This window comes from Ranitomeya imitator, chromosome 4 (genome assembly GCF_032444005.1).
Source record: "Ranitomeya imitator isolate aRanImi1 chromosome 4, aRanImi1.pri, whole genome shotgun sequence".
In the NCBI taxonomy this organism is placed as follows: Eukaryota; Metazoa; Chordata; class Amphibia; order Anura; family Dendrobatidae; genus Ranitomeya; species Ranitomeya imitator.
This window is the reverse complement of record NC_091285.1, coordinates 683610462-683621839: the sequence shown is the minus strand read 5'-3', so window position 1 is coordinate 683621839 and position 11378 is coordinate 683610462. Positions and strand designations below refer to the sequence as shown.

The 11378-nt window shown below is 42.5% G+C and overlaps 4 non-coding genes across 4 annotated transcripts; all 4 read right to left on the bottom strand.

Moving 5' to 3' along the window:
• Positions 1 to 812: 812 nt before the first annotated feature.
• On the bottom strand, positions 813 to 894 carry TRNAS-UGA (transfer RNA serine (anticodon UGA)). Its single transcript has one exon. It is a non-coding gene; the product is annotated as a tRNA-Ser (tRNA).
• Positions 895 to 1673: 779 nt separating this feature from the next.
• Positions 1674 to 1755, bottom strand: TRNAL-UAA (transfer RNA leucine (anticodon UAA)). The gene has a single exon. It is a non-coding gene; the product is annotated as a tRNA-Leu (tRNA).
• Positions 1756 to 6559: 4804 nt separating this feature from the next.
• Positions 6560 to 6641, bottom strand: TRNAS-CGA (transfer RNA serine (anticodon CGA)). The gene has a single exon. It is a non-coding gene; the product is annotated as a tRNA-Ser (tRNA).
• A 2255-nt stretch (positions 6642 to 8896) lies between these two features.
• TRNAS-CGA (transfer RNA serine (anticodon CGA)) lies at positions 8897 to 8978 on the bottom strand. The gene has a single exon. It is a non-coding gene; the product is annotated as a tRNA-Ser (tRNA).
• Positions 8979 to 11378: the final 2400 nt, after the last annotated feature.

The following is an 11378-nucleotide window of genomic DNA, read 5'->3' as shown; positions in this document are numbered from 1 at the left end:
GCGGGATCTCCCCTTTATAGCCCCTGTGACGCCGCAGACAGCAAGCCAATCACTGCAATGCCCTTCTCTAAGATGGTGGGGACCAGGACCTATGTCATCACGCTGCCCACACTCTGCGTTTACCTTCATTGGCTGAGAAATGGCGCTTTTCGCGTCATTGAAACGCGACTTTGGCGCGAAAGTCGCGTACCGCATGGCCGACCCTGCACAGGGGTCGGATCGGGTTTCATGAAACCCGACTTTGCCAAAAGTCGGCGACTTTTGAAAATGAACGACCCATTTCGCTCAACCCTACTACCAGGTAAATAATCTGCATGATTTTTTTCTTAATCCCACATTTTTCTATATTTTGTTTTCATTAAACTTTCACAAGCAAAATCTAACTTTTTAAATGTAAAACACTTCCCTGTGAACATGATTTCATACAAAATGAGAACTTTAAGTCCATCTTCTTAACTATGCGATCATAAAAACGCATGCCATCACTGATGGTTCTCCAATGTGTTTTGGTAACGATTTTATTAACTTTATTTGACTTTTGATTGCTGAAAAAAGTTTGGTGTAGAGCATTTTTAGCAACCAATACAGTTCTGATCAGAGTTTCCAGAGAACAGTGAATGATACCATTAATGTCCTGGGAAACATCTAGTAATGTTTCTTTTAGTTTTCATACTGCTTAGTTTCAATTATGAGACTCAAAGTTTGGAATACGAATTCTTGTCCCATTTCATATCATTTGGCCCATTTTGCTAATATAAATATTGTTTACTCTTCTTGACAAATTCAATAGTTTTTGTCATGTTAAAATTCTACGCTGTGAACAGGATTTGAACCTGTGCGGGGAAACCCCATTGGATTTCAAGTCCAACGCCTTAACCACTCGGCCATCACAGCCGACTCAAGGATTAGATTATCATGTTTTGCAAAGTGCATGCAGAGGTAGAGCCTGTGAGAAAGTTTTGGACTTAGTTCACCTGAATCTCTATTGGCCAACTCTGTCATGGGCAAGATATCTTGGCTGACTCACTGAAAGAGAAAGGTGTGAACGCAGATGAACAAGTAGAAGGAAATAATTGGTTTGTATATTGAGGAACACAAGGATGTTGTTCACCGGATTTTTCTCACAGTTCCAATTGTGGTTGGAAACCGCACACTGTCAGGTAATTAAACTGCATAATTTTTTCTTAAAACCCCCATTTTTCTATATTTTGTTTTCATTAAACTTTCACAAGCAAAATCTAACTTTTTAAATGTAAAACACTGCCCTGTGAACATGATTTCATACAAAATGAGAACTTTAAGTCCTTCTTCTTAACTATGCGATCATAAAAACGCATGCCATCACTGATGGTTCTCCAATGTGTTTTGGTAACGATTTTACTTACTTTATTTGACATTTGATTGCTGAAAAAAAATTTGGTGTAGAGCATTTTTAGCAACCAATACAGTTCTGGTCAGAGTTTCCAAAGAACAGTGAATGACACCATCAATGTCCTGGGAAACATCTAGTAATGTTTCTTTTAGTTTTCATACTGCTTATTTTCAATTATGAGACTCAAAGTTTGGAATACAAATTTTTGTCCCATTTCATATCATTTGGCCCATTTTACTAATATAAATATTGTTTTACCTTTTTCGACAAATTCAATTGTTTTTGTCATGTTAAAACTCTACGCTGTGAACAGGATTTGAATCTGTGCGGGGAAACCCCATTGGATTTTAAGTCCAACGCCTCAACCACTCGGCCATCACAGCCAACCCAACGATTAGTTTATCATGTTTTGCAAAGTGCATGCAGAGGTAGAGCCTGTGAGAAAGTTTTGGACTTAGTTCACCTGAATCTCTATTGCCTAAGGGTACCGTCACACAGTGGCATTTTGATCGCTACGACGGCACGATCCGTGACGCTCCAGCATCGTAACAATATCGCTCCAGCGTCGTAGACTGCTGTCACACTTTGCAATGTACGACGCTGGAGCGATAATTTCATGACGTATGTGCGATGTAGAAGCCGTTGGTTACTATGCGCACATCGTATACAATATCGTGCACACCTTTGTTACACCATGCGATCATGCCGCCACAGCGGGACACTAGACGACGAAAGAAAGTTTCAAACGATCTGCTACGACGTACGATTCTCAGCGGGGTCCCTGATCGCAGGAGCATGTCAGACACAGCGAGATTGCTGGAACGTCACGGATATATCGCTGGAATGTCACAAATCGTGCCGTCGTAGCGATCAAAATGCCACTGTGTGACGGTACCCTAACTCTGTCATGGGCAAGATATCTTGGCTGACTCACTGAAAGAGAAAGGTGTGAACTCAGATTAACAAGTAGAAGGAGATAATTGGGTTGTATATTGAGGAACACAGGGATGTTGTTCTCCTGATTTTTTTTACAGTTCCAGTTGTGGTTGGAAACCACACACTACCAGGTAAATAATCTGCATGATTTTTTTCTTAATCCCACATTTTTCTATATTTTGTTTTCATTAAACTTTCACAAGCAAAATTTAACTTTTTAAATGTAATACACTTCCCTGTGAACATGATTTCATACAAAATGAGAACTTTAAGTCCATCTTCTTAACTATGCGATCATAAAAACGCATGCCATCACTGATGGTTCTCCAATGTGTTTTGGTAACGATTTTATTAACTTTATTTGACTTTTGATTGCTGAAAAAAGTTTTGTGCAGAGCATTTTTAGCAACCAATACAGTTCTGGTCAGAGTTTCCAGAGAACAGTGAATGATACCATTAATGTCCTGGGAAACATCTAGTAATGTAGAGGTAGAGCCTGTGAGAAAGTTTTGGACTTAGTTCTCCTGAATCTCTATTGGCCAACTCTGTCATGGGCAAGATATCTTGGCTGACTCACTGAAAGAGAAAGGTGTGAACGCAGATGAACAAGTAGAAGGAAATAATTGGTTTGTATATTGAGGAACACAGGGATGTTGTTCACCGGATTTTTCTCACAGTTCCAATTGTGGTTGGAAACCGCACACTGCCAGGTAATTAAACTGCATAATTTTTTCTTAAAACCCTTTTTTTCTATATTTTGTTTTCATTAAACTTTCACAAGCAAAATCCAACTTTTTAAAGGTAAAACACTGCACTGTGAGCATAATTTGATACAGAATGAGGACTTTAAGTCCATCGTCTTAACTATGCGATCATAAAAACGCATGCCATCACTGATGGTTCTCCGTTGTGTTTTGGTAACGATTTTATTTACTTTATTTGACATTTGATTGCTGAAAAAAATTTGGTGTAGAGCATTTTTAGCAACCAATACAGTTCTGATCAGAGTTTCCAGAAAACCGTGAATGATACCATTAATGTCCTGGGAAACATCTGGTAATGTTTCTTTTAGTTTTCATACTGCTTAATTTCAATTATGAGACTCAAAGTTTGGAATACGAATTCTTGTCCCATTTCATATCATTTGGCCCATTTTACTAATATAAATATTGTTTTACTCTTTTTGACGAATTCAATTGTTTTGTCATGTTAATACTCCTATACTGGAGTATCTGAAGAGAAATAACCTCATGACCCAGTATCAGCAGGGGTTTACTAGGGACCGTTCATGTCAGACTAATTTGATCAGTTTCTATGAAGAGGTAAGTTCCGGACTGGACCAAAGGAACCCAGTAGATGTAGTGTATATGGACTTTTCAAAAGCTTTTGATATGGTGCCACACAAAAGGTTGATACATAAAATGAGAATAATGGGGATAGAGGAAAATATGTGTAAGTGGGTTGAGAGCTGGCTCAGGGATAGGAAACAAAGGGTGGTTATTAATGGAGCACACTCGAACTGGGTAGCGTTTAGCAGTGGGGTACCACAGGGGTCAGTATCGGGCCCTCTTCTTTTATTTATTAATGACCTTGTAGGGGTCATTCAGAGTAGAATTTCAATATTTGCAGATGACACTAAACTCTGCAGGGTAATCAATACAGAGGAGGACAATTTTATATTACAGAATGATTCATGTAAACTAGAAGCTTGGGCTGATAAATGGCAAATGAGCTTTAATGGGGATAAATGTAAGGTCATGCACTTGGGTAGAAGTAATAAGATGAATAACTATGTGCTTAATTCTAAAACTCTGGGCAAAACTGTCAATGGAAAAGACCTGGGTGTATGGGTGGATGACAAACTCATATTCAGTGGCCAGTGTCAGGCAGCTGCTACAAAGGCAAATAAAATAATGGGATGCATTAAAAGAGGCATAGATGCTCATGAGGAGAACATAATTTTACCTCTATACAAGTCACTAGTTCGACCACACTTAGAATACTGTGCACAGTTCTGGCCTCCGGTGTATAAGAAAGACATAGCTGAACTGGAGCGGGTGCAGAGAAGAGCGACCAAGGTTATTAGAGGACTGGGGGGTCTGCAATACCAAGATATTACACTTGGGGCTATTTAGTTTGGAAAAACGAAGACTAAGGGGTGATCTTATTTTAATGTATAAATATATGAGGGGACAGTACAAAGACCTTTCTGATGATCTTTTTAATCATAGACCTGAAACAGGGACAAGGGGGCATCCTCTACGTTTGGAGGAAAAAAGGTTTAAGCATAACATAGTAACATAGTAACATAGTAACATAGTTAGTAAGGCCGAAAAAAGACATTTGTCCATCCAGTTCAGCCTATATTCCATCATAATAAATCCCCAGATCTACGTCCTTCTACAGAACCTAATAATTGTATGATACAATATTGTTCTGCTCCAGGAAGACATCCAGGCCTCTCTTGAACCCCTCGACTGAGTTCGCCATCACCACCTCCTCAGGCAAGCAATTCCAGATTCTCACTGCCCTAACAGTAAAGAATCCTCTTCTATGTTGGTGGAAAAACCTTCTCTCCTCCAGACGCAAAGAATGCCCCCTTGTGCCCGTCACCTTCCTTGGTATAAACAGATCCTCAGCGAGATATTTGTATTGTCCCCTTATATACTTATACATGGTTATTAGATCGCCCCTCAGTCGTCTTTTTTCTAGACTAAATAATCCTAATTTCGCTAATCTATCTGGGTATTGTAGTTCTCCCATCCCCTTTATTAATTTTGTTGCCCTCCTTTGTAAACTGGACACAGTACTCCATGTGCAGTCTAACTAGGGATTTGTACAGAGGCAGTATAATGCTCTCATCATGTGTATCCAGACCTCTTTTAATGCACCCCATGATCCTGTTTGCCTTGGCAGCTGCTGCCTGGCACTGGCTGCTCCAGGTAAGTTTATCATTAACTAGGATCCCCAAGTCCTTCTCCCTGTCAGATTTACCCAGTGGTTTCCCATTCAGTTTGTAATGGTGATATTGATTCCTTCTTCCCATGTGTACAACCTTACATTTATCATTGTTAAACCTCATCTGCCACCTTTCAGCCCAAGTTTGCAACTTATCCAGATCCATCTGTAGCAGAATACTATCTTCTCTTGTATTAACTGCTTTACATAGTTTTGTATCATCTGCAAATATCGATATTTTACTGTGTAAACCTTCTACCAGATCATTAATGAATATGTTGAAGAGAACAGGTCCCAATACTGACCCCTACGGTACCCCACTGGTCACAGCGACCCAGTTAGAGACTATACCATTTATAACCACCCTCTGCTTTCTATCACTAAGCCAGTTACTAACCCATTTACACACATTTTCCCCCAGACCAAGCATTCTCATTTTGTGTACCAACCTCTTGTGCGGCACGGTATCAAACGCTTTGGAAAAATCGAGATATACCACGTCCAATGACTCACCGTGGTCCAGTCTATAGCTTACCTCTTCATAAAAACTGATTAGATTGGTTTGACAGGAGCGATTTCTCATAAACCCATGCTGATATGGAGTTACACAGTTATTCTCATTGAGATAATCCAGAATAACATCCCTCAGAAACCCTTCAAATATTTTACCAACAATAGAGGTTAGACTTACTGGCCTATAATTTCCAGGTTCACTTTTAGAGCCCTTTTTGAATATTGGCACCACATTTGCTATGCGCCAGTCCTGCGGAACAGACCCTGTCGCTATAGAGTCCCTAAAATAAGAAATAATGGTTTATCTATTACATTACTTAGTTCTCTTAGTACTCGTGGGTGTATGCCATCCGGACCCGGAGATTTATCTATTTTAATCTTATTTAGCCGGTTTTGCACCTCTTCTTGGGTTAGATTGGTGACCCATAACAACAGACACGGATTCTTTACTGTAAAAGCAGTGAGAATATGGAACTCTCTGCCGTATGATGTTGTAATGAGTGATTCATTACTTAAATTTAAGAGGGGACTGGATACATTTCTGGAAAAGTATGTTACAGGGTATATACACTAGATTCCTTGATAGGGCATTGATGCAGGGAACTAGTCTGATTGCCGTATGTGGAGTCGGGTAGGAATTTTTTTCCCCAAGGTGGAGCTTACTCTTTGCCAAATGGGGTTTTTTGCCTTCCTCTGGATCAACATGTTAGGGCAAGTTAAGTTAGGCTATGGGTTGAACTAGATGGACTTAAAGTCTTCCTTCAACCTTAATAACTACGTAACTGTGAACAGGATTTGAACCTGTGTGGGTAAACCCCATTGGATTTCGAATCCAACGCCTTAACCACTCGGCCATCACAGCAAACCCAAGAATTAGTTTATCATGTTTTTGCAAAGTGCATGCAGAGGTAGAGCCTGTGAGAAAGTTTTGGACTTAAGGTACCATCAAACTGAACGATATCGCTAGCGATCCATGATGTTGCAGCGTCCTGGCTAGCGATATCGTTCAGTTTGACACGCAGCAGTGATCGGGATCCTGCTGTGATGTCGTTGGTCGCTGCAGAAAGTCCAGCACTTTATTTCGTCGCTGGACTCCCTGCAGACATCGCTGAATCGGCGTGTGTGACGCCAATTCAGCGATGTCTTCACTGGTAACCAGGGTAAACATCGGGTTACTAAGCGCAGGGCCGCGCTTAGTAACCCGATGTTTACCTTGGTTACCCGCGTAAAAGTTAAAAAAACAAACACTACATACTTACCTTCCGCTGTCTGTCCCCGGCGCTCTGCTTCTCTGCACTGGCTGTGAGCGCCGGCCAGCCGGAAAGCACAGTGGTGACGTCACCGCTCTGCTTTCCGGCCGCTGTGCTCACAGTCAGTGCAGGAAAGCACAGCGCCGGGGCAGACAGCGGAAGGTAAGTATGTAGTGTTTGTTTTTTTACTTTAACGATGGTAACCAGGGTAAACATTGGGTTACTAAGCACGGCCCTGCGCTTAGTAACCCGATGTTTATCCTGGTTACCGGCATCGTAGGTCGCTGAAGAGCTGTCTGTGTGACAGCTCTCCAGCGACCAAACAGCGACGCTGCAGCGATCGACATCGTTGTCGGTATCGCTGCAGCGTCGCTTAGGGCCCCTTTCCATTTGTGAGGAAAACGGACGAGTGCAATCCGATAAAAAATCGGATTGCACTCGGACCAATGTTAATCAATATGTGACACTCCATTTGCGATTTTTTTCCCAGCCGAAATCGGACTGAGAAAAATCTGTGTCGGCTGAGAAAAAAATCGCAGCATGCTGCGTATTGCTGAGATTCTCGGACGAGACTCGCCAATGCAAGTCAATGGGTGCGAGAAAAAAAACGCACAGCACTCGCACCATGCGAGTGCTGTCCGATTTTTACGCACCCGTGTCCTTAGAAAAGCCGGCAATTCAGCGCAGAGTACAGTAAAATCCCACTGACAGGTTAGATGAGAGTAGATATATACACATAGAATAGGTATATATACATATATATATGTCAGGGAGACACCTATATATATATATTTATATTTAATGCAGCGTGAGATAGCTTTAAAGCTGGTAATTCAATTACCGGCTTTTGCTTTCTCCTTCACAAACCCGACATGATATGAGACCTGGTTTACATACAGTAAACCATCTCATATCACCATTTTTTTTGCATATTCTACACTACTAATGTTAGTAGTGTGTATATGCAAAATTTGGGCGTTCTAGCTATTATATTTAAGGGTTAAATGGCGGAAAAAATTGGCGTGGGCTCCCGCACAATTTTCTCCGCCAGAGTAGTAAAGCCAGTGACTGAGGGCAGATATTAATAGCCTGGAGAGGGTCCATGGTGATTGGCCCCCCCCTGGCTAAAAACATCTGCCCCCAGCCACCCCAGAAAAGGCACATCTGGAAGATGCGCCTATTCTGGCACTTGGCCACTCTTTTCCCATTCCCATGTAGCGGTGGGATATGGGGTAATGAAGGGTTAATGCCACCTTGCAATTGTAAGGTGACATTAAGCCTAATTAATAATGGAGAGGCGTCAATTATGATACCTATCCATTATTAATCCAATTGAAAGAAAGGGTTAAAAAAATACAAACACACATTATTAAAAATTATTTTAATGAAATAAAATCAAAGGTTGTTGTAATTTTTTATTTAACGCCCAATCCACTCAGTGAAGACCCTCATTCTGTGACAAAAAAATAAAATAAACCAACAATATACTTACCTTCCACAGATCTGTAATGTCCAACGATGTAAATCCTTCTGAAGGGGTTAAAACATTTTGCAGCCAGGAGCTTTGCTAATGCAATGCTACTCCTCGCTGCAAAACCCCTGGGAATGAGTCTAAATATAGATCAATGAGCTATATTTAGCTTCATTTGCGGTGAGGCGCCTCTGCTGGATGTTCATAGATCGTGGGAACTTTCCTTGAAACAGCAGTGAATGATACCATTAATGTCCTGGGAAACATCTGGTAAAGTTTCTTTTAGTTTTCATACTGCTTAGTTTCAATTATGTGACTCAAAGTTTGGAATACGAATTCTTGTCCCATTTCATATCATTTGGCAAATTCAATTGTTTTTGTCATGTTAAAATTCTACGCTGTGAACAGGATTTGAACCTGTGCGGGGAAACCCCATTGGATTTCGAGTCCAACGCCTTAACCACTCGGCCATCACAGCCAACCCAAGGTTTAGTTTATCATTTTTTTGCAAAGTGCATGCAGAGGGAGAGCCTGTGAGAAAGTTTTGGACTTAGTTCACCTGAATCTCTATTGCCCAACTCTGTCATGGGCAAGATATTTTGGCTGACTCACTGAAAGGCTATATTCACACTTTGCGGATTTCACTGCGGATCCGCAGCGGATTTGCCCGCTGCGGATCTGCAGCAGTTTCCCATGAGTTTACAGTACAATGTAAACCTATGGGAAACAAAAAACGCTGTGCACATGCTGCAGAAAAAACCGCGCGGAAACGCTGCGGATTACATTCCGCAGCATGTCACTTCTTTTCTGCGGATTTTCACCTGCTCTAATAGAAAACTGCAGATGAAAATCCGCAGAAGAAACCGCAGTAAAAACCGCGATAAATCCGCAGTAAAAACCGCAACGGGTTTTCACTGCGGATTTGGGAATTCTGCTGCGGAAAAATCCGCAGTGGAATCTGCATAGTGTGAACATAGCCAAAGAGAAAGGTGTGAACTCAGATCAACAAGTAGAAGGAGACAATTGGTTTGTATATTGTATATGCAGAGGTAGAGCCTGTGAGAAAGTTTTGGACTTAGTTCACCTGAATCTCTATTGCCTAAGGGTACCGTCACACTATACGATTTACCTACGATCACGACCAGCGATACGACCTGGCCGTGATCGTAGGTAAATCGTAGTGTGGTTGCTGGGGAGCTGTCACACAGACAGCTCTCCAGCGACCAACGATGCCGAGGTCCCCGGGTAACCAGGGTAAACATCGGGTTACTAAGCGCAGGACCGCGCTTAGTAACCCGATGTTTACCCTGGTTACCAGCGTAAAAAAAACAAACAGCACATACTTACATTCCGGTGTCTGTCCCTTGCCGTCTGCTTCCCTGTTATGAACAGGTAATTCAGAACCACAATGGACCTTGAAGTTCAAAGCACACAAAGTGACCTGACATTGACCAAAAACATAGGACGAGCTCTGAGACGTGGAAACTCTGCTGACCGTAATCCCTAATCCTATCACACCACACTAGAGGTAGCCGTGGATTGCGCCTAACGCTCCCTATGCAACTCGGCACAGCCTGAGAAACTAACTAGCCCTGAAGATAGAAAAATAAGCCTACCTTGCCTCAGAGAAATTCCACAAAGGAAAAGGCAGCCCCCCACATATAATGACTGTGAGTAAAGATGAAAATACAAACACAGAGATGAAATAGATTTAGCAAAGTGAGGCCCGACTTACTGAATAGACCGAGGATAGGAAAGATAGCTTTGCGGTCAACACAAAAACCTACAAACAACCACGCAGAGGGGCAAAAAGACCCTCCGCACCGACTAACGGTACGGAGGTGCTCCCTCTGCGTCTCAGAGCTTCCAGCAAGCAAGAAAAACCAATATAGCAAGCTGGACAGAAAAAATAGCAAACAAAAGTAACACAAGCAGAACTTAGCTTATGCAGGATAGACAGGCCACAGGAACGATCCAGGAGGAAGCAAGACCAATACTAGAACATTGACTGGAGGCCAGGATCAAAGCACCAGGTGGAGTTAAATAGAGCAGCACCTAACGACTTAACCTCATCACCTGAGGAAGGAAACTCAGAAGCCGCAGTACCACTCTCATCCACCAAAGGAAGCTCATAGACAGAACCAGCCGAAGTACCACTCACGACCACAGGAGGGAGCTTGGCCACAGAATTCACAACAGTACCCCCCCTTGAGGAGGGGTCACCGAACCCTCACCAGAGCCCCCAGGCCGACCAGGATGAGCCACATGAAAGGCACGACCAGATCGGCAGCATGAACCAGATCGGCAGCATGAAAACCAGGGATTCAAGCTTGAGGAGGCTAATTTGCATATTTCAGGTGCCTTCTGGGAAAAGCGAAGAGTCTCCCTAAGCTAGAAGATCGTTGGGTACAGCCGGGACCAGCTGCTTGGAAAGCATCACCAAACCAGGGATTCAAGCTTGAGGACGCTAATTTGCATATTCCAGGTGCCTTCTGGGAAAAGCGAAGAGTCTCCCTAAGCTAGAAGATCGTTGGGTACAGCCGGGACCAGCTGCTTGGAAAGCATCACCAAACCAGGGATTCAAGCTTGAGGAGGCTAATTTGCATATTCCAGGTGCCTTCTGGGAAAAGCGAAGAGTCTCCCTAAGCTAGAAGATCGTTAGGTACAGCCGGGACCAGCTGCTTGGAAAGCATCACCAAACCAGGGATTCAAGCTTGAGGAGGCTAATTTGCATATTCTAGGTGCCTTCTGGGAAAAGCGAAGAGTCTCCCTAAGCTAGAAGATCGTTGGGTACAGCCGGGACCAGCTGCTTGGAAAGCATCACCAAACCAGGGATTCAAGCTTGAGGAGGCTAATTTGTATATTCCAGGTGCCTTCT